Source organism: Cnephaeus nilssonii (assembly GCF_951640355.1).
Source record: "Cnephaeus nilssonii genome assembly, chromosome: 1".
NCBI lineage: Eukaryota > Metazoa > Chordata > Mammalia > Chiroptera > Vespertilionidae > Cnephaeus > Cnephaeus nilssonii.
This window is the reverse complement of record NC_137072.1, coordinates 108,837,356-108,861,504: the sequence shown is the minus strand read 5'-3', so window position 1 is coordinate 108,861,504 and position 24,149 is coordinate 108,837,356. Positions and strand designations below refer to the sequence as shown.

General features: G+C 39.0%; 1 protein-coding gene and 1 pseudogene across 2 annotated transcripts in view; both read right to left on the bottom strand.

Moving 5' to 3' along the window:
• The window catches only part of LOC307097029 (ligand-dependent nuclear receptor corepressor-like protein), a gene marked incomplete at its 3' end in the record, with an annotated part of 766,497 nt that overhangs the window by 387,395 nt on the left and 354,953 nt on the right, over positions 1 to 24,149 (bottom strand). The window lies entirely within an intron of this gene.
• On the bottom strand, positions 12,633 to 14,647 carry LOC307100981 (heat shock cognate 71 kDa protein-like; annotated as a pseudogene). The gene is made up of 3 exons: positions 14,242 to 14,647; positions 14,080 to 14,184; positions 12,633 to 14,017 (listed from the first exon to the last, which is right to left on the bottom strand). The product of its transcript is annotated as a heat shock cognate 71 kDa protein-like (transcript).

The following is a 24,149-nucleotide window of genomic DNA, read 5'->3' as shown; positions in this document are numbered from 1 at the left end:
AGATGCTGGGAAAAGGATAGAATCTGATTATTTGTTCCATTGGATGGTCGTAAGGACAAGTGGGGATGAAAGAGAATGGGATTAAGACCATAGCTGGAAGGATTAGCCTGGGAACAGGTGAAGGATACATACTCTTCTGAGATAAGAGGGCAGAGATAAACTTGAGTAAACACAAAACCATCTTAAAGTTATGAGGATGGTGTGGTGTTAGGGGCAGAAGGGATGAAGATATAACAACACTGGGAAGCTTCAACCTTCTTTGAAATAGTAGATAAAGTCATCTGTTAAGTGTAGAAAGGAGCCATTTGGAGCTGAAGACCTGTAAAAAAAATGAACTGCAGATGTCATAAATGTCAAGGCAGGATGAGAGATAACTTGAAGTTTAAATACATGGGGTGTTGGTGTCACCTAGTTAAATAAAAATTGGATCCTGTCACTGTCCCGATTTACATTCTACAGTGGCTGCCATTGCTCTTTGGGATGAAGATCACCATTCTTAACATGGCGCACAGTCCCTCCATGATCCTGCCTGCCTTCCTTGGCAGCCTGATCTTGTGCAGGTCTTCACTGCATTAATGCCCTTTGTTTAGTCCTGCTAAACAGAATGTGCTTCCCCCAGCTCTTGGCCTCGTTAGTATCCACTCAGCCTTCAGAACCCAGAGGAAATCTGCTTTCCTAAGAAGGCTTCTCTTGCTCCTCTAACTACACACTCTCCCAGCACTCCTTGTTCCCTTTATAATATTTTCCCCCAAGAGTAATTCCATAAATCATCGCAAAAATAAATCAAGAGAAGGCTGGTTTGATGTTAGAATGGATTTATGTGAGTTTAGGACTGGTAGTATGATTTGTGGGGCCCAGTGCAAAATACAAATGCAGACACCGTGTTAAAAAATTATTAAGAATTTCAAGACAGTGACAGCAGAACATTAAACCAAGTACAGGGTCCTTCTGAACATGTGACTGCATAAGTCACCCACCCCTGAAGCTGCCCTGTGTGAGTTTCTCCCTCAGGGACAGGGACTGTGAAGTCTGGATTTATTAGTCCCATAGGAGTGTGAGGGGTGACACTAGTGCTAGCAAGGGCAGTATTGGAGTGATGAACCGCTGTATTTAGAACTGAATGGGCTACAAAAAGAAGTCAGAATGAGGCTGATAGACTGGCTATGTACTATGTCAGTGCAGTGGAGTTTTGGTGTGATGGATAACACAATAGAATGTCCATGCATTATTTATTAATGCGTCAAGTCAACATTTAATTCTTTAGCTCCTACTTAGTGTTTGTGGGAGGAGTACTTGAATTTTTCATTCTCCCCAAAAGAAATACCTTGAGAAATTTTAGAGAGGAAGGCATGTAGTCTAAATGATTGGAAGAACAGGTTATAGATCCAGATAGCTGGTGTTTAAGCTCAAGTTTACCAGTTATAAGCTCTGCGACCTTGATAGTTACTAACTTCTCTGTGCTTTAGATTTTTTTTTTTTAGGGGGGGTGATGGTATACAATTAGGATACTGTTAATATCTCCTGTGATTATTTAAGGAACAAATGAGTTATTTAATAGTGTCTGGATCATAGTTAGTTCTTATTATAATTTCACACTAGTGAACTCTTAGTTTCCTTTTCAATTCTGTTTTCCTTTGGTGAGATCGTTGAACTCAGTTATAGTATTGCCATATATCATAAACAGCTAAATGTCATTATTGGACTTAGGTGGATGCAAAGAATGTACTCACATGCTTTGTGAAACTTGTAATGGGATCCATTTAAGCAGAAAGAACATAATATATAAGATAACTCATCTTCATTATAGTGCAGTAAGTGCCGAACACATATCTAGAACATATTAGCATATTAATGTGCAATATATTTCCATGAACTCCAGCATTTCATATTTGTATTTCTTGAGTCAGAAAGCCTCCTTTTCGGCACACAAAGATGATAATCAAGTGTTACAAACTGTGAACAACAAACAGTATTTTGTACTGGACTATGGTCTTGTCTTCTGTTTTGCTCATCTGTATAACAAGGTCATCTGTGGGTGGACCATATAATCAACAATGGGTTCTCAATCTGCATCTCCAGTCTTCCTCTCTCTCATGATTTATAGATATGAATCTACCATTATTCTCTTAACATTTTTTCCTGGATATCCCCCAACACCTCAAACTCCACTTATCTTAAGCCAAATTTATCATCTTTTCTGAAAACCCAGCTGCTTCTCATAAATAACTTATTTTTTTGGCTCACTCCTATAAAAAGATCCCCCAGTGATGTAGAGTCTACCAGCTTAGTAATTCCTGAATCTATACTTATATTTTTGTTCCTTTTGCCATTGACCTAGTTTAGGCTCTTATCATGTTTGTCTTTGACCACTGTGGTAGCCTGTCAACCACCTCTTCCTTCCCAGTCTTCTTTTCCTTGAGTCTACTCTTCTCACATATTAATGAGAATAATTTTTCTAAACTGCAAATATGATCATTCAGTTATTTCCCTGTTGTTCACTAGGCAAATTTCAAATCTTTTAGCATGAAATGCTAATACTTGCACAACTATACCTAATAACTATGACTTTTTTTTTCACCCACATCTCCTACCACTTCACTGATCTTAGAGGGTTTCATTGGATATGTCAGAACACATCAAAAGGGCACCTCACATCTGGGAAGGAGTCTTCTTGGAAGAGATGACATCTGTGTTGAGTTAGCCAGGTAAACACGCGAGAACCCCTGTTAATGAGATGTTTACAAGTAATTTTAATTATTTGTTTACATGGATAAATAGCATCTATATTAGGAAGCCTCAAAATTTCCAGCTTTATTAAAGTACTAGAGGCCCGGTGCACGAAATTCATGCACTTGGTAGGGGAGTCCCTCAGCCCGGCCTGTGCCCTCTCACAGCCCAGGAGCCCTCAGAGGATGTCCGGCTGCTATCAGTCAGACATCCTTAGCACTTCTGTGGAGGCAGAAGAGGCTCCCGCCACCACTGCTGCACTCACCAGCTGTGAGTCTGCCTCTGGCTAAGCAGTGCTCCCCCTGTGGGAGTGCATTGACCACTAGGGAGCAGCTCCTGCATTGAATGGGATCAGGCCAAAACCGGCTCTCTGATATCCCCCAAGGGGTCCCAGGCCAGACACAGGGACCCCACCAGTGCACAAATGGGGTCAGGGAGGGATGTGGGAGGTTAGCCACCTGGGAGTGACCCCGGGAGGGCTCCAGGGTGGGTCTGGCCTGTCTTGCTCAGTCCTGATCAGCCAGACCCCAGCAACAAGCTAATCTACAGGTTGGAGCATCTGCTCCCTGGTGGTCAGTGCATGTCATAACAATTGGTCGACCAGTTGACTGTCTGCCCCCTCGTGGTCAGCGCACGTCATAGTGAGTGGTTGAGCGGCCTTAGCATATCATTAGCACATTACACTTTGATTGGTTGAACCAACGACTGGACAACTTAGCATATTAGGCTTTTATTATAAAGGATAATTAGTATATAAAAATGCATATAATAAATGTACACAATTTTGTGAGTTTGGACACAAGTACATACCCATGTTACCGTCACCACAATCAAGGTACTAAATGTATCCATCACCTCCAAAAGTTTTTCTGTGTCCCTTTTTTATTTTTATTTTTTGCGTGAGTGTGTGTTAAGAATCCTGAGATCTATCTTAAATTTTGGAGTACACAATACCTTATTTATTGCTTAACTATAGGCAACATATTGGACAGCAGATCAGATCTCTGGAACGTATTTTTCTGGTATAACTGTACCAGTAACTTTACATCCATTGAAAAACACCTCATATCTTCTTCTCCATCCCCTGCTAACTACCATTCTGTTGTCTACTTCCATACGTTTGACTATTTTATATGCCTCATATAAGAGGAATCATGTCCTAATGTGACTGACTGGTAGAGAAATTAGAACCCTTACACACTGGTGTTGGGAATGTAAAATGGTACAACCATAATAGAAAACAGTATGGAGGTTCCTAAAAAAATAATAGAAATACCATATGATTTGGCAATCCCACTTCTGAGTATATATTTAAAAAATTGAAATCAGAATCTCAAAGAGATATCTACACTTATATGTTCATTGCAGTAGTCTTCACAATGGCCAAGATGTGAAAACAAACCAAGTGTCCATCAACAGGTGAATGGATAAAAAAAATATGGTATATACATAAAAAAGAAGGAAATCCTACCTTTTGTAACAACATGGATGAATCTGGAAGGAAGCCTCACTTTTGTAATATTTTCTAAGTTTCATACATATTCATTTTGTTTACTCATACTCTCTGGCTGTTAGACTGTTCCTATTTGACCTGCTTAGAAATTCTCTCTAGTCTAGTGGAACTCTCCTTATGGGACACAGGTCTTTACTGGTAGAGTTCAAGTTGTGTTATCTATGCATTCGACCTATAGTTGCTGAGTATTTAAAAGTGCTAAGCACTGTGCCACTTGCCAAGAATATAATGGAGGAAAGTGCTGATATGGTCTCTGCCTATATTGAGGAGGCTATGAAGGGCCCCAGGTAAAGAATGCTAGGAGATTACAAACTTTACCTGACATGGTAGAAATGGGGGGCTCCTCTAAAGAGGAGACATTGAAGCTGAGATCTGAAGAATGAGAATGATAAGTGGAGAGAAACATTCCAACTGTGGGGATTAACACATAAGGTTTTGGGAGAGGAAAGAGTATGTGCTTGAAGAGGAATGGAAGGAGCCAGCATGACGAGTTATGGTTAGCAAGAGGAAGAAAGGCAGAAAATTGAGGTTTGGGAGAAAAGTCTAGGTCAGTAGACCATTGCCTGGTAAGAAATTTCGACTTTGTTTTCAGAGCAATGGAAAGCCAACAAGAGGTTTTAAGCAAGCATGATGGTAGAGGGTGGGGCGGAAGAGGGAGATGCAGTGGGGAAATGTTGGTGGAATGATCATCAGTTTTAGAAGCTTTCTGGCTGCTGCATTCAGAATAGAGAAGTGGAAAGCTAGCATGGTAATAGGGAGGTCAGTTAGAAGGTTGTTGTAATTGTCTAGGATAAAGTTGATAGTGGACTGGATTATTCAGTCATTAATAAAGCAATGAGCACCTACTTTGTCCAGACCTTTTGCTAGGTAGGAATTGAAATATCATCATTACTAAAGCAAATAGGAGAAAAAGATTCAAAATCATCTCGTAAGATTGGCACATGGCATATTATCAGTATAAAAATGAACTGAGGCAACGCAGAGAAGGGGATGATCTTCCTGCTCTAGCTGTGATCAGTAAGCTTCACACAGGAGACAGCAGTAGCTGTGAGGAAAGTTCACAGTTGGTAAAGGGATATGAAGAGCATTTCCTGCTGTTGTCTTTTGTGGTAGGCAGCCGGAATTGAGGGTAAGGTCTCAGATCTCGGTTTTGGACTGAAGAACTGGAAACAGGGAACAAAAAAGTATGCAAAATGCAACCAGTTGTATGTCTTTCACCGTCTAGTTCTTATGAACTTCAGGAGTAACAACTTTTGCCTGCCTTCTGATCTTTTCCATTTTCCTTACTTGACATAGACATTGTCAAAGACACTATTGCTAATGAAGTCGAGCCTACTGCATAACCCCTGATGATTTGGCATGCTGTTTTATGGTTGAAGTTTCCACTTGGATTGGATGAGATCCAAAACAAAGAATTGACTACTTCTGGTGATTAAAAGCTCCCTTGACGATTTTTTAAAGGGATTGTTCAAAGCTTTTAGTTCCACTAAGGAGGGAATTACACTTTGCTTCCCTAAAACCATCCAGCTTTTGCACATGGACATGGTAGTCTTTCTTTCCTGTGGCACACTACAGAGAATTTTTTTTAAAGGGTAGCAGCCTTTTAGTAGGAGGTTAAGTGGTCCATGTATATATAATTGATAAAGCACTTGGAGCTTTACGTATGAAAGCACATTAGAAAAGTGAAATTATTATTACTTATATTGTAATTAGCTTATTTTTCTCCTGTTCTTATATGAAACATTGGCTTTTGAAATAAGAATTTAGAGAGAAACTGATCATAGAAATAAGAAAGAATATATCGAACAACCCTAAACATTTGGGACAGTTAAATCAGTTAAGGATGAACAGTGTATAATGTTTGCTTTTCCTGGAATGATATTTTTGATTTGTATGTAACATTTTCCCCCCTAGGTTTTTAGATAGAATCCTGAGAATAGTGATTTATAGGTGTGCACTTCCACAGACACACCCATGAGCACACACTTGCACTCGTGCACACACACACACATATCTAAACCTTGAAATTATTTGAAACATTTATTTTACTCTGTCTCCATAGACCTGACAAATAAATAGCTGAATTACGTAACTAGAATTGCAATGCTTTTAGATTAAGATACAGAAAATAAAATAATGAACTTTTACCTCTGTGATTTCTATCAAAGAGCTTGTCCTAGATATTGGCACCTTAATATGCCCAGGGGGTAGGAATGGATATGGAAGCACAATATAAAGTTTGATTAATGTTTCAATCCCTCTAGGATAAAAAAAAATCACAGATTAAGTCAATCCATTAGTAAGTCAAGTTAATTAAACTATTCTAAGGTTATATATATATCCTATATAATAAAGAGGTAATATGCAAATTGACCCTCATGCCCTCACAAGATGGCCACCCCATGTCATCACAAGATGGCCGTCCCCACATCATCGCAAGATGGCCACCACAAAGATGGCTGCCCCCACGTCATCACAAGATGACCACCACAAGATGGCTACCCCCATGTCATCACAAGATGACCACCACAAGATGGCCTCCCTGCATCATCACAGGATGGCCGCCTCCACGTTGTCACAAGATGGCCACCACAAGATGTCTGCTACAAGATTGGCCTAAAATAAGTCGCATAATCAGCCAGCTGAAAGAGAGTCTGGGAAATATAGTTTTTGTTCAGTGCACCCAGCTAAATACTTACTTTTCTGTTACTAAGGAAGATAAGAAGATTGGTTATCAGAAGTCATTTTGGAGTTTCTGCCACATACTTACTTCAGCCTGATTTGATTCTTTTTTTTTTTTTTTTTGAAGATGGAAAATTTGACTTGGTTTAAGTTGGTTGGTTTTGTTGGGTGTAATGGGTGTTGTGAGGTGCAGTGGAATGAGCATGGATTACAAGATTCTAATTCCAGTTTAATATTGTTAGGCATCTGTACATCACCTGGAATAAGGAATTTGTTTTACAGACCCTCTAGGAATTCTTTAAATTATTATTCTCTTATATGGTTCCTGAGGTTTTACAAAAAAAAGGTAGGTATGTATATTTATACACATATATAATTAGAGGGTACATAATTAGAAAATCTATTTCTGCCCTAGCCAGTTTGGCTCAGTGGATAGAGTCTTTTCTTTAGAAATAAAACATGTACACATATAACCATGTTAGCAGAGAGTGAAATGATTCATATTTTTCAATTTTCAATTCCTTGCTTTTAATGAAAAGAATTGAATCTGGAGTGAAAATTGAAATGGTGAGAGATTGAAGATAGGACATAACTGTTTTCTTTTAAATTGAAAGTCAACTTTTCATCCCAAATATACACCCTTCTCCCATTTTTCTGGTTCCCATTACTGTTGTGTTTTAATCATCACTTTCTGTAGAAAGCCATGACCTGGCAGAATCAGGATTTGGGTCCTCAAATATGCGATGTGACTGAGTCCTTGGCACTCTGGGACTCCTGTGATGTGAATGCTGGTCTTCCTGGAAAATAGCACTAGGGGAAATTGCACGATCTGTCTCCTGTTTCCTACTCCATGTCAGTGGGTCGTGGTTCTTTGTCTTGGGCAGCTGTTATGCAGTGCTAGGTAAGACTTTCCATTTTTCTTTTCCATTCAGGGGAAATTAGCTTGTGCTGCTTTGTGGCTGCACCGGCCACATGAGGTTTCTCCTTTTGGGGCCCCAGGAAGCTGTGCCCTTTCTTAAGTGTCCTAGTATGTTGTTGTTGTTTTTGTTTTTTTAGAATTATCAAAACATTTACCTAGTATAGTTTTAACAGATAAGCTGATTCTGAAGGCACAAATGATTCCAAAGGGAGCTAGTGGAATGAAGTGAAACAATAACAAAAGACTATTACTTGCATTTTCTTCTTCACTTTTATAGGTTTTGATCTTAAGGGGGGAAAACTATAAAATGCCACCACCCCTCTCACATCTTATATGAAATGAGATGAAGGTACAAACAAACAAAGAAAATGGATAAAATCACGTTTATATGATGTAGAAGCAAAAAATTATTGACCAGTTAGATGGTTTAGGTTGAACCATTTGAAACTGCTGTTTATGTAGTCAAAGGAGGTCCAATACAGACACTGTCCAATGGTTCAACACGATACTAGTTTCTATTCTAGCTACACAATACAAATTGTTAACCTTAAAACTAACACCATTTGAAGTTACTCCTTAGCTACATGTTTTGACTGTAAAAGCATTTGGCTATTAGATGATATTTTGAAATTCAAGGAAGTATATATTTAATATTGGCATTAAAGCTATGTTTTTGAAAAATATTCCACCCACGATCCTGCTTTCCTTACATATCTTTTCTGTTTTTTTTCTCAACTTTATCCATATATCATAACTGATGTTTTCCAAGGTGAAAAATAAAAAAGTATAAATCATACTTCAGACTGCATAGAGTAAAACCTCAAAGGAAGTTCCCCTGGTACTTGAAATTCTGAATCCATAAATGAACACAGAATGCAATGGAGCTCAAACAAAGCCTTTGCATAATGAAACCTGTGAGGAACTTTACCAGTATAGTGGAAAATAATGCTTTCTGATAGCCTATAGTACTCTCCAAAGGCAAAAATATACTTTTACAAATTACCTTAACAAGCTGAGGGACATATGTTTCCATAAGGAATGATTTAACATCCACGCAGTCAAACCAGAACAATTCAGGAAAAAACAAGATTCCTCCCCTGCTCACTCTCTCTTCTTGGAGATGACAGCCTCCAGTGCCCCTGTCCATGGTTCAGAAGTCGCCCCAGTAATTCTTCCGGTTGGTCAACTCTCTCCAGGCTCAAGGAAGATAAGGGCACAGTACAAGAAGTGACAGGCAGGGGCAAGATGGAATAATTGTGGGGCTCATTGTGACTTGTTATTTCTTGGCACACTGGGGAACATGGCTGGTCCTAATTTCTTTTGGTGTGGAAGTCTGAAACCCTCAGCTAGCTACCTGCTGGCCTCCAGGGTGCTAACACCTTATAAGGTAAATGCCAAGTGCCCCATGTAGCCAATTCCTGACCTGCCTGGTTACTAAGGAACTATTTGCCCAGCAGGTTATTAAGCCAGAGAGGAGGAAAGAGGAAGAAAACCCAGCACAGAATGCAGATCCCCTCCCCCTTCACTCTGGCTTCATTTTACTTTAACATCTTAGATTTCCACCTGAGAAGAGAAGCAATTTCCTAAAACCTAGGGATCCTCTGATGTAAATCAAAGGTCCTGAATGGCATTTTAGTTTCCCCTCTATTCATATGCAAATTTCTAATTTACTTAAAGCACACTGTCATGCATTATAATAAAGTCTAATACATGCTTCCATGTAATTATGTGTAATAACCAGTGATCAGTGGGAGGAGGGAAGTGGAGAATGGAATTGTGTCTCCAGCTGGCCCTCCACACCTGCAAATAACAGACAACTCCTTTCAGTGTAGAGGAAACAAGATAATGACAGGATGGTATTAAATGCAAACATTAATTCTTAGGGACAAAACATAAGAAAGAGATCTATCAATTAAAATGTGTGATAGTGAGCAACTTAAATTATGTTCCACACTGTCTTACAGAAAAATAAGGACCAACCATAATGAAAACCTTAATTGGCTATTTACTGTGATACTTCTGGTGCCATTAGTTTTATTTTCGTTTTTAAAGAAAGCTTTATCTGGGATACTGAAATCTTATGTCCATTTGGTTTGTTTTAAGAACCAATAACATATTTATTCTCTCTCTCTCTCTCTCTCTCTCTCTCTCTCTCTCTCTCTCTCAAAGGATAAGTCAGGTCTTTGAGAGGAAATCTGAAAAGCCCAATGGAATCTCGAGCTGTAAGGAAACAAAACAATATAAGAATATGCTTTGTGAGCAGGAAAGTGCAACCCTTATGTCAGGGACTGTTATTGTCTTGGCTGCTGTCAATGCAAGTTTTGTTGTATGAGAGGTGTGTTCCTGTAAAGTCATCAGCAGAATTAATTTGATAACATTTGAACATGTATTTTCATGTGTGAGGCAGTTGAACATAGTAATTAGGATCTTCGGAGTGTTTCTGACCTGGTTTTGAGTTATAGCTCTGTTAATAATTACCTGTGTGATCTTGGGCAGGTTTCTTAAGCCTCTCTAAGTCTCGGTTTTCTGTAAAATGGGAATGAAAATCGCTACTCTGATTTGATAACATTTTTGTGGGAATCAAATAAAATAACATACCTATTGTATACCAGGCTTATTTCCTAGAGTCCTTGTAAATAAATAGTCTATTTGTAAATAAACAACTAATTTTTTTACAACAGTAATCATTTATATCAGAATATAAGTTCTCCACATATAAGTTGCTTTATATGTATCAAAAGAAATGGTGGGCTATACATCAACAGAACCCATGGATAGAAAAGGTGTCTGATAAATGCTTTGCACATATTGTCATCCAGAGTAGTCACATAGGGCAGGAGAGGAACAAGGCAGTCAAGAGTTCAACTCTGTTTCTGTTTAGTAACTCTATGATCTTGGGCAAGTTGGTTAACTCATCTGGGTTACTCAGAGAAGACTGTGCCTTTGCAGTATGTATCTGATATACACTGGATGTATCAGATGCACATGCTGTCTTTTACTTCTCTCGACTTATATGGGAAAGAAAACACAGCCACCTTCCAGTTCCTGGGACAGTAGACAGGCACTTATTTCCCCAGGTTCCATTCCTCCTTAGAGCTGCAGAGAGCAGCAGGATATTTTGTATGACTACCTGGGAAACAATTAAGCTCCATTGGGGTGGGGGGAATGGGAGCCTTTTTAATATTGTAGGGTGCATAAGAGAGGGGGCATAGGCAGGGAGGACATCAGGATGAAGGAAGGTGAAAAGAGGGATGGAGATGTAGAAACTAAAACTCTGTAGAGCCAGGTCTCTTAAAGGGCTGAGGCCAGTGGACCAGGGATAGTGCTACCAGGAGTGTATTGTGGGATTGGGATTCTGAATGTTACCCAGCATCATAGTCCAGGGAACAGGTCATTTAAGGTGTAATCCATTGCTTTGCTTAAAGGACTTCACTATTAATGTCTTGACATCAGAGTAAATTGCATCTGTGGATGTGCTTCCCATCCTATCCCACAAGCCTTTGATGACAGAATAGGAAACAACTCAGCACCCAGGACAGCTCCTGGGCATTTGGCAACCAAAAGGGATGGGAAAGAGGAACTGCAGCACAATTCTTCCTAGATTAATGGCTTCTCTAGTGTTGCTAAATAAAATTTAAAGTAAGGCTTGGGGGGGGGGGGGGTCAAAGAATTTCAGTGTAACTTGACTGGGTCCCAGAATAAAACTAAAAAACTAAAAAAAAAAAAAATGACAACGCCCATCACCCAACAATGCAAAATTCACAGTCTGGATTCAATAAAAAATTACATGGAATTTCAAGAGCAAGAAATACAAACTATAATGAAGATAAAAATCAATGACTCCCAAATTCTATGGATGACAGGATTAGGAAACATTAAAACAGTTAAAACAGGAAACAGGTCCTTTTGCGATGTCACAAGAAAAGAATTTCATGGGCACTCACGTAGGAGGAGTGGCAAGATTTTATTAAAGTGAAAAAGTGATAGTACACTCTCAGAGAGGCAGAGAGCGGGCAGGCTGGAGGGTAATGGCTGCCCTGAGGTCCTTCCAAGGCTTCCCTGTATTTCCTTGGGTTTGGGAAAGAGCAGGCTTTCTTTCAAACAATCCAATCTCTTTCCTGGCTTTCCCCAGGCTTGTGCCTGTGCCATACCCCATCCAACCTCTTTCTTGGATTTTCCACTGCCTGTGCCCTTATCCTATCTGATCTTTTCCCAGGCTTTGCCCTGGCCATTGTATGGTCACCTATTTTGGCTCCTACTGCACATGCCTCATAGTTCTGCTTCGTCATTTGCCTTCTGCACATGCACTTAGTAAAAGGTATGCCCCTCACACCATCTTGGCTTCTACTGTACATGAACTCAGTAAAAAGAATTTCCCCTGGCCATTTTCTCCCTCCCCCCTTAATCCTGTGGATTATGACCCTTATCCCCCTCCCCCAACCCCAGGTGGCTGTAGGGCTATCTTTTATGTCTAGTCAACTAGACAGGATGTTTTGCGCCATTTGGCAGAACACTGCCATTTACTCCCCAGGGTGACTGTTCCGTCTGCTCCTTCCTCTTTTTTTTTTTGGTGCTAATTTTAAATAGTTTTATTTAAGACATCGCATTTTCCACTTTACAGTACAATTATAAAGTGGATTATTTTCTTTCCCTGTGCACAGTCCGTATTCAAGAATGTCCAGTTATTTACTATACAGCATTTCAACTTTTAAAACTGCCCATGGAATTTGCTAAAAATTTGGGTCCTTCTATTTTGTGTGGCACAATGCTAGATCTATGCTCAAAGCTGGCTTAATCAACCTCTTCAATGGTGGGCCCAGAGGAGGCACCACCATATGGAGGGGCTCCGCCACCAGGGAAGCCCCCAGGCATTCCTCCTGCCATGCCTCCTGCACTCTGGTACAGCTTGGTAATGATGGGGTTGCAGACATTTTCCAACTCTTTCTGCTGATGTTCAAATTCTTCCTTTTCTGCAGTCTGGTTCTTATCAAGCCAGTTGATGATTTCATGGCATTTGTCAAGAATCTTCTTTTTGTCCTCATCATTGATCTTGCCTTGAAGTTTTTCATCTTCAACAGTTGCTTTCATGTTGAATGCATAGGACTCAAGTGAATTCTTGGAAGACACCTTGTCCTGCTGCTTCTCATCTTCGGCTTTGTACTTCTCAGCTTCTTGGACTATGCGCTCAATGTCTTCCTTGTTCAGATGACCCTTGTCGTTAGTGATGGTAATCTTGCTCTCTTTTCCTGTACTCTTATCCACAGCAGAGACATTGGGGATGCCATTCGCATCAATATCAAAAGTAACTTCAATCTGAGGAACACCACGAGGTGCAGGTGGTATGCCTGTGAGTTCAAACTTGCCAAGCAGGTTGTTATCCTTGATCATGGCATGCTCACCTTCATAAATCTGGATGAGCATACCCAGTTGGTTGTCGGAGGAGGTGGTGAAAGTCTGTGTCTGCTTGGTGGGGATGATGGTGTTGTGCTTGATGAGGGCTGTCATGATGCCACCAGCCGTCTCAATGCCGAGTGAAAGAGGAGTGACATCCAGCAGCAGCAGATCTTGGACATTTTCAGATTTGTCTCCAGAGAGAATGGCTCCCTGGAAAGCTGTACCATAAGTGACACCTCATCAGGGTTGATGCTCTTATTAAATTCTTTTCCATTGAAGAAGTTCTGTAGGAATTTCTGAATCTTGGGGATATGGGTGGAGCCACCCACCAGGACAATATCATGGATCTGGGACTTGTCAAGCTTGGCATCCTGAAGGGCTTTCTATACAGGGTCCAGGGTACCACGGAAAAGGTCAGCATTCAATTCTTCAAATCAAGTATGGGTGATAGAGGTATAGAAATCAATTCCTTCATAGAGCGAATCAATCTCAATATGGGCCTGGGTGCTGGAAGAGAGAGTATGCTTAGTACATTCACAAGCAGTATGAAGGCGACGAACAGCCCTCTTTTTTCTCACTGATATCCTTCTTATGCTTGCGTTTGAATTCTGCAATGAAATGGTTGACCATTTGGTTGTCAAACCCTTCTCCACCTAAGTGGGTGTCCCTAGCTGTAGATTTGACCTCAAAGAGTCCATCTTCAGTTGTGAGGGTTCACACATCGAAAGTGCCACCTCCCAAGTCAGAGATCAGCATGTTTCTTTCAGCTCCAACCTTTTTGTCTAAACCAGTGGTCGGCAAACTCATTAGTCAACAGAGAAGCAAACCGCGGCTCACGAGCCACAGTTTGCCGACCACTGGTCTAAACCATCAGCAATAGCAGCAGCATTGGATCATTGATGATTCTCAGTACATTGAGACCAGCAATAGTTCCAGCATCTTTGGTGGCCTAACGCTGAGAGTCATTGAAGTAAGCAGGTACTGTGACAACAGCATTGGTAACAGTCTTCTCAAGGTAGGTTTCTGTGATTTCCTTCATCTTTGTCAAAACCATGGATGACAACTCTTCTGGATTAAAGCTTTTTGTCTCTCCCTTGGACCTTGGAGCTGCCAACATCATTCGCCATCATGAAAGGCCAATGCTTCATGTCAGACTGGACAGCAGCATCATCAAATCTACATCCAATCAAGCACTTGGCATCAAAGACTGTGTGGGTAGGATTCATTGCTACTAGTAGTTGATTCTTTGTAGCACCACCGATCAATTGCTCAGAATCAGTAAAAGCAACATAACTCAGGATGGTTCAGTTTCCCTGATTGTTGGCAATTATTTCCACTTTTCCATGCTGGAATACATCCACACAAGAGTAGGTGGTGCCAAGATCAATGCCAACTGCAGGTCCCTTAGACATGGTTGCTGGTGTGTGCACACGGCTTGCACAGACCCGACTGGAACTGATATCCCTGCATTCAATGAGGCCCTCTTTTGTTAATTATCTAACCAACTGCCACCTCTAACAGAACTATATTCTATGTTTAAGAAGGTACAATAATTCTAAGCAATTTAAGGAGAAGCATGGAAGATGTTAAAAAGATACAAACTTCTAGAGGTGGTAAAACAATTTCTGAGATGAAAAATACAGTGAATGGAATTAATAGATTAGAAACTATAGAAGAAATGTTTAATGAACTTAAAATCACAGTAAAAGAAACTATCCAAAATGAAACACACAGAGAGAAAAAGAAGACTCTAAATAATGAACAGAACACTGGTAAACTAAGGGGAAAATCTTAACAGCCTAATATACATAAGCTTGAGTCCCCAAAGAAGAGAAGGGAAAGAAGGAAGGAAGAAAAAAAACCCTTTTTTTTTTATAAAGCCAGAAATATTTCTTAATGTGATGAAAAATTAACTCACAGATCTAAGAATCTTAATAAACATCAAGCAAAACCCTCAACAAGGCACACAATTACCAAATTGCTTAGAACCAGTGATAAAGAGAAAATCTTAAAGCAGCCACAGAAAAAGACATTATGTGCAGAGCTTTAAGGATAGCAGCATCTCTGCAGGAAACAATACAGGCACGAAGACAGTGGAACACCTTTAGTACTGAAAAACCAAACCCCATACAAAACATTAACCTAGAATTCTTAGTGAAAGTGCATTTCAAAAGAGAAGGGAAAAAAAGACTTTTTTCATACATACAAAAAATAAAAGGTTTTATTACCAGCAGTCCTGTATTATAAAAAATAATAAAGAAAATCTCTCAGGCAGAAGAACAAGATCAACAGAAATCTGGATCTACAAAATGTAATGAAGAGCACCTGAAAGCATAAATATGTGGTAAATATAAAATATTTTCTTCTTGTACCTTAAATCACTCTAAAAGAAAATGGACCATTTTAAGCAAAAGTCATTACAATGTACTGTGGTGTTTATAACCAATGTATAATGTACAACACATTTACAAAATCAGAAAGACAGGAGTGGAAATAGAAGTGTAGTATTTCCAATACTACATGTGAAGTGACATAGTATTATTCAAAGGCACATTATGATAAGTTTAATTTGTATGATAAAAACAGCAAAGTACTGCAGAAAAAATTACTACAGACACTATGAACATTAAATGGATAATTAGAAATTTTTATTAACTTCATCCTAACAAATCTGATAACAGATAAAATAATCAAATTCTTTGAAAGACCAAAACTTAAACACTAAAACTTACTCAAGAAGATTTTTGATGACATGAATATTCTTATATGTAGTAAACAGTTTGTATTTTCTGGTAAAATCTTCCCAGGAAGAAATTCAAGCTCAAATAGCTTCATGAGTGAATTTAACTACACACTTAATTATGAAATGACAGAAAGTCTACATAAAGTGTTCCAAAAAAATTAATAAAATAAATACAGTTCATGAACACAGACACATGGAAAAAATTAACAAAATTTGAACAAAGTGAACCCAGCAATAAATTAAAAGGATAACATATCATGACCAAGTCTGGCTTAACCCAGGAATAAAATCCTGGTTCAGTATTCTAAAATCAATCAACATAATTCACATCAACAGATAAAGAACAAAAAGACGCATATGATCATTGAAGAAATGCAGAAAAATCATTTAACATAATCAACTTCTGCTCAGGAAAGAAACTTTTAGCAGACTAGGAACAGAAGGGAACTTCCCTAATCTGATTTAGGACATCTACCAAGAGCCTTCAGGTAACTTATTAGTGAACTTATCTCTACTTTTTACTGCATACAAAACTTAACTCAAAATGGATATCATGCAAAATGCAAACAATATAAAATGTAAAATTATTTAACTCATAGAAGAAAACCAAAGGGAAATTCTTGGGTTCAGCAAAGATGGCTTAAGACACCAAAAGTATGATCTATGAAAGAAAATATTTTTATATTGGATTTTATTAAAATTAAATCCTGCTCTCAGACAAAGTTTTAAGATACTAATTTAACAAACCACAGACTGGGGAAAATATTTGAAAATACCACATCTGATAAAGTTATTGCTATTCAAAATATATAAAGAACTCTAAAAATTCAGTAATAAGACAACAATAGACACTTCACTTAAAAAGGTATGTGGATATAAAGTGAACATATGAAAGGTTTTCAACCCTTTAGTCATTAGGGAAATGCAAATTAAAAACCACAATGAGATACCGCTATATACCTATTAGAATAGATACAATTTCCAAAAGAAAACTGAAACTGAAAATGCCAAGTACTGGTAAGGATTCATTATTGGAGGAATTGCAAAATAGTATGGCTATTTTGGAAAACAGCAGTTTCTTATAAAATTAAACTTTCATTTATCATACAATTCAGAGGTCCCATTCTTAGGAGTTTACCTAAGTGAAATGTTTATACAAAAACCTGCACACAAAAGTTTATTTTTGTAATTGCCTTAAACTGGAAAGAACCCAAATGTCTTTCAATTGGTGAATGACTATAGACAAATTGTGTTATGTCCATCAAATGAATAGTAATGAACTACTGATTCAACCCGACTAAGCCTCAGATGCCTTATGGTCACTAATGGAAGCCTGATTTAAAGGCTGTATATATTATAGGATTCCACTTACCTGACTTTATTTTTTTAAGCAAAAATATAGGGACAGGAAACAGCTCAGTTGTTTCTGGAGGTGATGGGTGGGTGCAGGGTCAGCAGCAAAGGGTCATGGGGAAATTTGGGGGCATGATAGAACTGGTTTATAATGTGCCTGCGGTGATGGTTACGTTACTCTATATGCTCATCAAAATGTGCAGAACTCTACTATAAAAAGGGTAAGTTTAACTGTATATAAATTTTACCTTAATTAAAAAATTATTCTTAATTCTGAAATGGGGGTTGTACAAAGTATTAGAAAATTCCTTCTTTATTAAGGGTGGAGGGGACCAAAACCATAAATAAAATAGTCCTATTTCACAAGTCAGGGCACGATGGGGCACAGAAAATGGGTCCCCACCCTCCTGAGAAAAGTGAGAGTGGGTATTCTGAAGGCTTTTTGGAGGAAAAGATGGTAACTAGTGTGACTCGCATTTATTAGAAATCCCTCCATATCCCTCGGTTATTTAAAATGCTGTGGCTTATTCTTCACCATCAGCCTGAAAGGAAATAACTCTCCTGCTACCTTTTTCACAGACCAAGAAAATGACTTCCTTTTCGTCCTTCCATGAAGGTTCCTGCTCCTCTTCCATCCAGTCTGATTCAGGATTTTCATAAGGGAGTCTGCCAGGAACCCGAAGGATCTGAGACAGTGTGTTGACATTGGTAAAGACTGATTTTGACATATCCTTCTGACAACCTTTTGGTTAATTTTCTGCTTTATTAAAACCCTTAATTAAATTAATATGGGCTGGAGCAATATTCTTGACAGATTCTGTGTATTAGCAAACAAGGCCTCAGATTTCAAAGTCAGTGGCGGAGCGGGGCTCCAGAAGCCAGTAGTTTCCTGGGAGCCTGTGGTCATGAACGGACTGAACGTATTGCTCATCCAAAAGCCCAGTGGATTCAACTTGGGCTGTGATGCAAACAGAGAGGAAGTCCTGTGTATGCCGGCCTTCCCATGCTGAGCCCCCCGTCTTCACTGTTGTCCGTCCTCCATTCACCTCCCCCTTGCCTTAATATGTTTTTATTTCAGACCAACCTCACAATGGAAAATAGTTAAACTCTGGAGCAGCTAATTCATCCTGCCACGTTTAACCCTTGATGTGTCCCCTTAATACTCACAGACCCGGCTTCATAGGTGTGCTTTGTATGTGAGGGTTGACAAATGAGGTGCCAGGACTCATATCTTGAAAAATTCTAAAAATGATAAATGGATCATTTTTAATGTTCCTCTTTCACATCCCCCCATATGTTGGATTTAGCAGCCCATATGTCCCCATTGGCACCAAATCTATTCCTGCCTTGTGGAGAACTTCCAACGTGAGGGTGGGGGAAGGTGATCAAAATCAAAGGTCCATCAGAGCATGGAAATGATTAACACATACATCCATACATTTATTGCCTCAAGTCAAATGGTTTTTTTAAATGAAATATATTGAAATTCAAATGTCATAGAAAAAATTTAATTTTCCACCAGGTTCTTTTTAAATATAACAACCTGACAGAGGCAGGTTGTGGGCTGCTTGCAGTCTCAGTATTGGTGTGTGCATGGAACTCACACCCTTTGCACCACTGTAATCACTGACACGTGCTCCATGCAGGCTTACAGATGTTTTGATACCCAAGGAAAGTTTACCACTTTTCTTCACTTAGTAGCATCAAAATACAATGCAATGTATGCTTCCTACCTTTTGCAAGAGTGTCTTGTGGGTTTGTTTATGAATCTCCATGTGAACGTACCTGTTTCAAATTAGTTTAGCTGTGTTTTATCCATCTGTTTAGTCATTCCACATAGGAGAATTTAGGGCCTACTATGTGCCAAGTATGACATGGAAATACAAAGATGTAAAACACAGTTTCTAATCTCAAAGATGTCACAAGTCAGTGCACCAAGTATACTGACTGAGGTTAGCACATGGGCATATGGTCATGTTTAGGAAACCAGATTCAACAGGGTTGGGGAGGAGGCCAACAAAATCATCCTGAATCCCAAATGCTGATGCTGAGTCTTGATGGATGAGAAAAAGATATTTGAGTTGACAAGCCATGGTCAACCATTGGGGAAATATCATAAAGAAGGGTATCATGCAAAGATGTAGCTATATGCAAAGCATAGAGATGCAAAGCAGCAAGTGAGGGTGGGGAGTGAAGGCCCTGCAGTTTAGGAGAATTGTTCAAGATACAGCTACAGAGGAAAGCAAAAACAGTTCATGAAGGCTCATGTGCAGCAAGCTAAGAAATGTGAACTGGGAACTTTGGAGAGTTACTGGAATATTTTAGGGAAGGAGGTGGTCTGCTTGGCTTCTGCTTGTCATAAAGGCATTACTGGTGGCGGTGTAGAAGAGTGAGATAAATTTGGGCATGTAGAGTTCGAGACAGGAAGCAGTGGGCTGAGGTAGGAAGAGGTTGAAAAAAATATCCAAGTTGGAAAGGAGAGCTTGAACTAGGAGGAAAAAGAGGAGGGCAATGCTTGATAAAAGCTGTTGAATTTAAGCAAATGAATAAAAGGAGAGCTGCTGTCAGCACTAGTCAAGGATATAGAACTCATGAAAAGGCTTTTAGAAAACTATATCTCCTACAGATAAAATATCAACCGTCTCCATGGTTACAGCACATAGCCTTGTATTGGGTGATCCATATCTCAGAACGTATTGCTTTACCTTGAACACTTTATTTTTATACACACTCGAGTTGTTTGGTGGGAGAGAGAGCAGAGCATCTATAGAAGGGATCTAAAGCATGTTTTGTTTCTGTGTGGGAGATGTTAGATGCTGCACTAAGAATGGGGCCCTGGGCATTAACTCTTTCAATTATGACAAAAGTCCTTTGAAACAGTATTCTTGTCAATGCTGGTAATGATTAAGGAGACTCAGGCACAGAGAGATTAAGAAACTTGACTGAGATCACACAACTAGTGAAAGAAAGAACCAGAATTCAATCCCAGCCTTCTCTCCTCTTTTTTTACCACCTCCTCTGATGATGCTTTGCTGTCTTTTTTTCATGTTCTTCCACTGGTCTTCTGACTTCACAATTCTGTATCTGCATCCTGAATAATAAAGCAGATCTAAAACATACCATTTAAAAAATATATTTTTATTGATTTCAGAGAAGAAGGGAGAGGGATAGAGAGATAGAAACATCAATGATGAGAGAGAATCATTGATTGGCTGCCTCCTGCACACCCCATGTTGGTGATGGAGCCTGCAACCCAGGCATGTGCCCTGACCTGAATCAAACCATGACCTCCTGGTTCCTAGGTAGACGCTCAACCACTGAGCCACACCAACTGGGCTAAAACAGATCTTCGAAGAATCAGCATGGCATAGTGATTATGAGCAGGGGTCTTGAAACCTGAACTCCTGAGCTTATATTCTGCCTCCAGCTTCTACTAACTGGGCAATTGTGGGTTCTATGCCCCAGATAAGTCATCTATAAAGTGTAAGTAACAGTGTCTTCATTTTGTGTGTTGTTGTTTTTTAAAGGAGGATTAAATGAGTTTATAGATGCAAAACATGTATAACAGTGCCAGTGAAAAATAATCTTCACTCCCTCAAGATATAGTATAATACATTTGTTTTTTCTCTGGAGTTTTATTGGAAATATAACATTAGAAAATTGTCAACAATCTATTCTTACAGATGCTTTACTGGGCTAAACTTTTTGTGGCAACGTGGCATCTGCTTTATCTTTTACTTTGGTGTCTTATTTCCTGGGTTTTAGGTTTAGCCACAGGAGACAACTTTAAACATCTGATAAGATGTGCAGAACAGACGTCTCTGGTACTCTGGTAATGACTTTTAACCTAGAGATACGGAGGAAATATTAGAAGCATTATGCACTTAAAATTGGTTAATATTAAATGATTGCAGATAGCACATTCATTACGTTGCGGTACAGTGAATACTTTTCCCTTAGAAATTAGCTAATTGTGTATATCAATTTTTATAATTTTAACACATTTTCTTTCTTGGAATTTAATAAGGATTTTTTTTAACAAATGCATAACCTCATCACATACGATAATTGCTTAAAATAGATTAAAGCCAACAACAGAACAACACGCAGCATGAAAACAATTCAAAACAGCCTTCTTTTGAAGAAAACTTGTAGAAACATTTATGGAAGCTATTAATCTCATTATAACTCAGGATAATTCATTCAACCTTTCACAACCTTTTTTTTTTCCTTCTTTTTTTGGTCTGTAAAATGGAGGAAATAATACAAAGATTAGGTGGAATTATTTATATGAAAATATTAAGCACAATGGATGACAAAACGGGGGCTTTTTTCAACTTCATTCCCTCCTTCCATTCTCCTGTTCTTTCCATTACCCGTTTCTTCCTCTTTTTTCTTTTTTCACTCCTCTTAATACCTTCAAGAAGTCTTTGGATACACGACAGAGCAGGGAGAAGAAAACAGAGGAGGAGAAAACGCAATGAAGCTTATTTTGATAAGACTGGAGTTCCATTGGGAATTCTTTTTTTTTTTTTAAATATATTTTTATTGATTTCAGAGAGGAAGAGAGAAGGAGAGAGAGATAGAAACATCAATGATAGAGAGAATCATTGGTCAGCTGCCTCCTGCATGCCCCCCACTGGGGATCAAGCCTGCAATCCATTGGGAATTCTTAAGTGTAGATGCTCCTTAGCAATTTCAGCACCAGAAAGAAGAGAGATAGATCTTATAGAGGAAGCATCACTGTGCTTAGGATTCTGTGTGATGCTGGATTTATTCTCAGTTTAGATTCCCAACAAGACTTCTTTGCCTGGAAGAATTACATCATTATCTAACCATAACAGGCTTATTAATACTGGTAATGCCCAAAAGAAAAGAGATTGAAACAATGCAGATGGTTAAGTAATGAGGTAGAGTACTAAAGCCATTTTTGTTAAATGGCATTAAGCAGTACATACTGGAAGGAGGCACATTCTTTCATAAAATAACTCCATGAAGACTCAGACCCCAAAGACTACTTTGAACAGGTACATAATAAAAATCATGGAGTTTTTAACTCAAAGTGTGGGGCTCTTAGCAAATGACAGTGTGAACTATAAAATCAATCCTGTACCAGAAATATTCCCTTAGCCCCCTGCATTATTATTTTTTATTGCTGTATAATTAATTACCACAGATTAGCTGCTTGAAACAACACACAGTTACTATCTTGAAGTTTCCATGGTGTCAGCTTAGCTGGGTCTTCTGCTCAGTCTCAAAAAGGCTCTAATCAAGACAGGAGTTGGGCTGCATTCTCATGTGGAGGCTTGACTGGGGAATAATCTGCTTCTCATCTCATCTAGGTTGTTGGCAGTATGAACTTCCCTGTGGTTTATGACTGAGGACCCCATTGTCAGCTGTATGGAGGCTGGAGGCTGCCCTTAGGTACCAGAGGAGTCACATGGACTTCCTCAACATGGCTGCTTACCTCCTCAAGCCAGCAAAAATAATATCTGCCTGAGGAAGGGCCCGGTCTCTCTTACCTGATTAAGGACTCTTACCTGATTAAGTCAGACCTACCTAGACAGTGTCCCTTTCTATGAATTCAAAATAAATTTATTTGGGAGTTTAGTTACCTCTGTAAATCTCTTTACCTTTGCCATATAATGTAACCTATAAAGGAGTGATGCCCCCTCACTTTTGTCATAGTTCCTTGGTGACAAATAAGTCAGCGGTTCCATCCATACTGGAGGAGAAGGGATTATATAGAGCATGAATTCCAGGGCATTATAAACATGAGGGCTGCAAGAGAATCTGTTCACAACAGCCACATTAGTTGAGCTTTACTGCTGGTTAAGAGCAATTAGAAGTAGGCATAAGAATTATACAGGAATTCTTCACATCTGTATAATTTCATTCAGTATACTGTATAACATGTAATTTTACTCAACACACTGTGTCTGGTAAACCACATATAGCATAGGCTTGCTCATTACCCATTAATTCTTTTCTTCTCTTTACACAGACTTAAATTATGGGAGCCCATTAAAGATCTTACATATTCATTTATTCAACAAATATTTATTGACTTCCGACATGACCCAGGCACTATTTAGATGCTGGAAGCATTGAGGCAACAAAAAAGATTTAAAATAATTCATGCCCTCTGAACTTTACATATTAGAGGAGCAGAGAGACAATAAACAAGACGAATTAGTAAAATCTATATTATGTTTGCTAGTGGTAAGTGCTAAGCAAAGTGCTAAGAGGGTAATGTGGGAGTAAAGACCTAAAGAAGTAAGGGAGTAAATCATGTGTGCATTTAGGGGATGAGCTTTTGAGGCAGAGAGAGGCAGGTGCAAGGCCCTGACATTGAAAATGAGCACAACAAAGAGGATGAGTGGCTGCAGCTGAGTGAGACTGGAAAGACAAGGAGATGGAGAGAGGAGATAGGAGACTGGATCTAACTGGTTGTGTAGGTCTTTGTGCAAAATTTATTGTTTACTCCGGGAAGGGAACCACTGGCACATTTTGAGCAGAATGACATGGTTTGACTTATGTTTTAACAGGGTCACTCTGGCTGCTGTGTGAAGAAAAATAGAATGAAGGGAGTCAAGGGTGAAACAGAGAGACCACTAAGCCGATGACTGCGATGATTCAGGTGAGAAATGGTGGTAACGTAAACCACCAACGGAGGTTAAAATGAATTTATCTGAAGGTAAAACTGAAAGACACTTCAGATGTGGGTTGTACAAGAAGGGGAGACATCAAAGATCACTAGTCAATTCCATATCTGTATATATATTTATAGCTTACTAATTAACTACCCAACTACTATA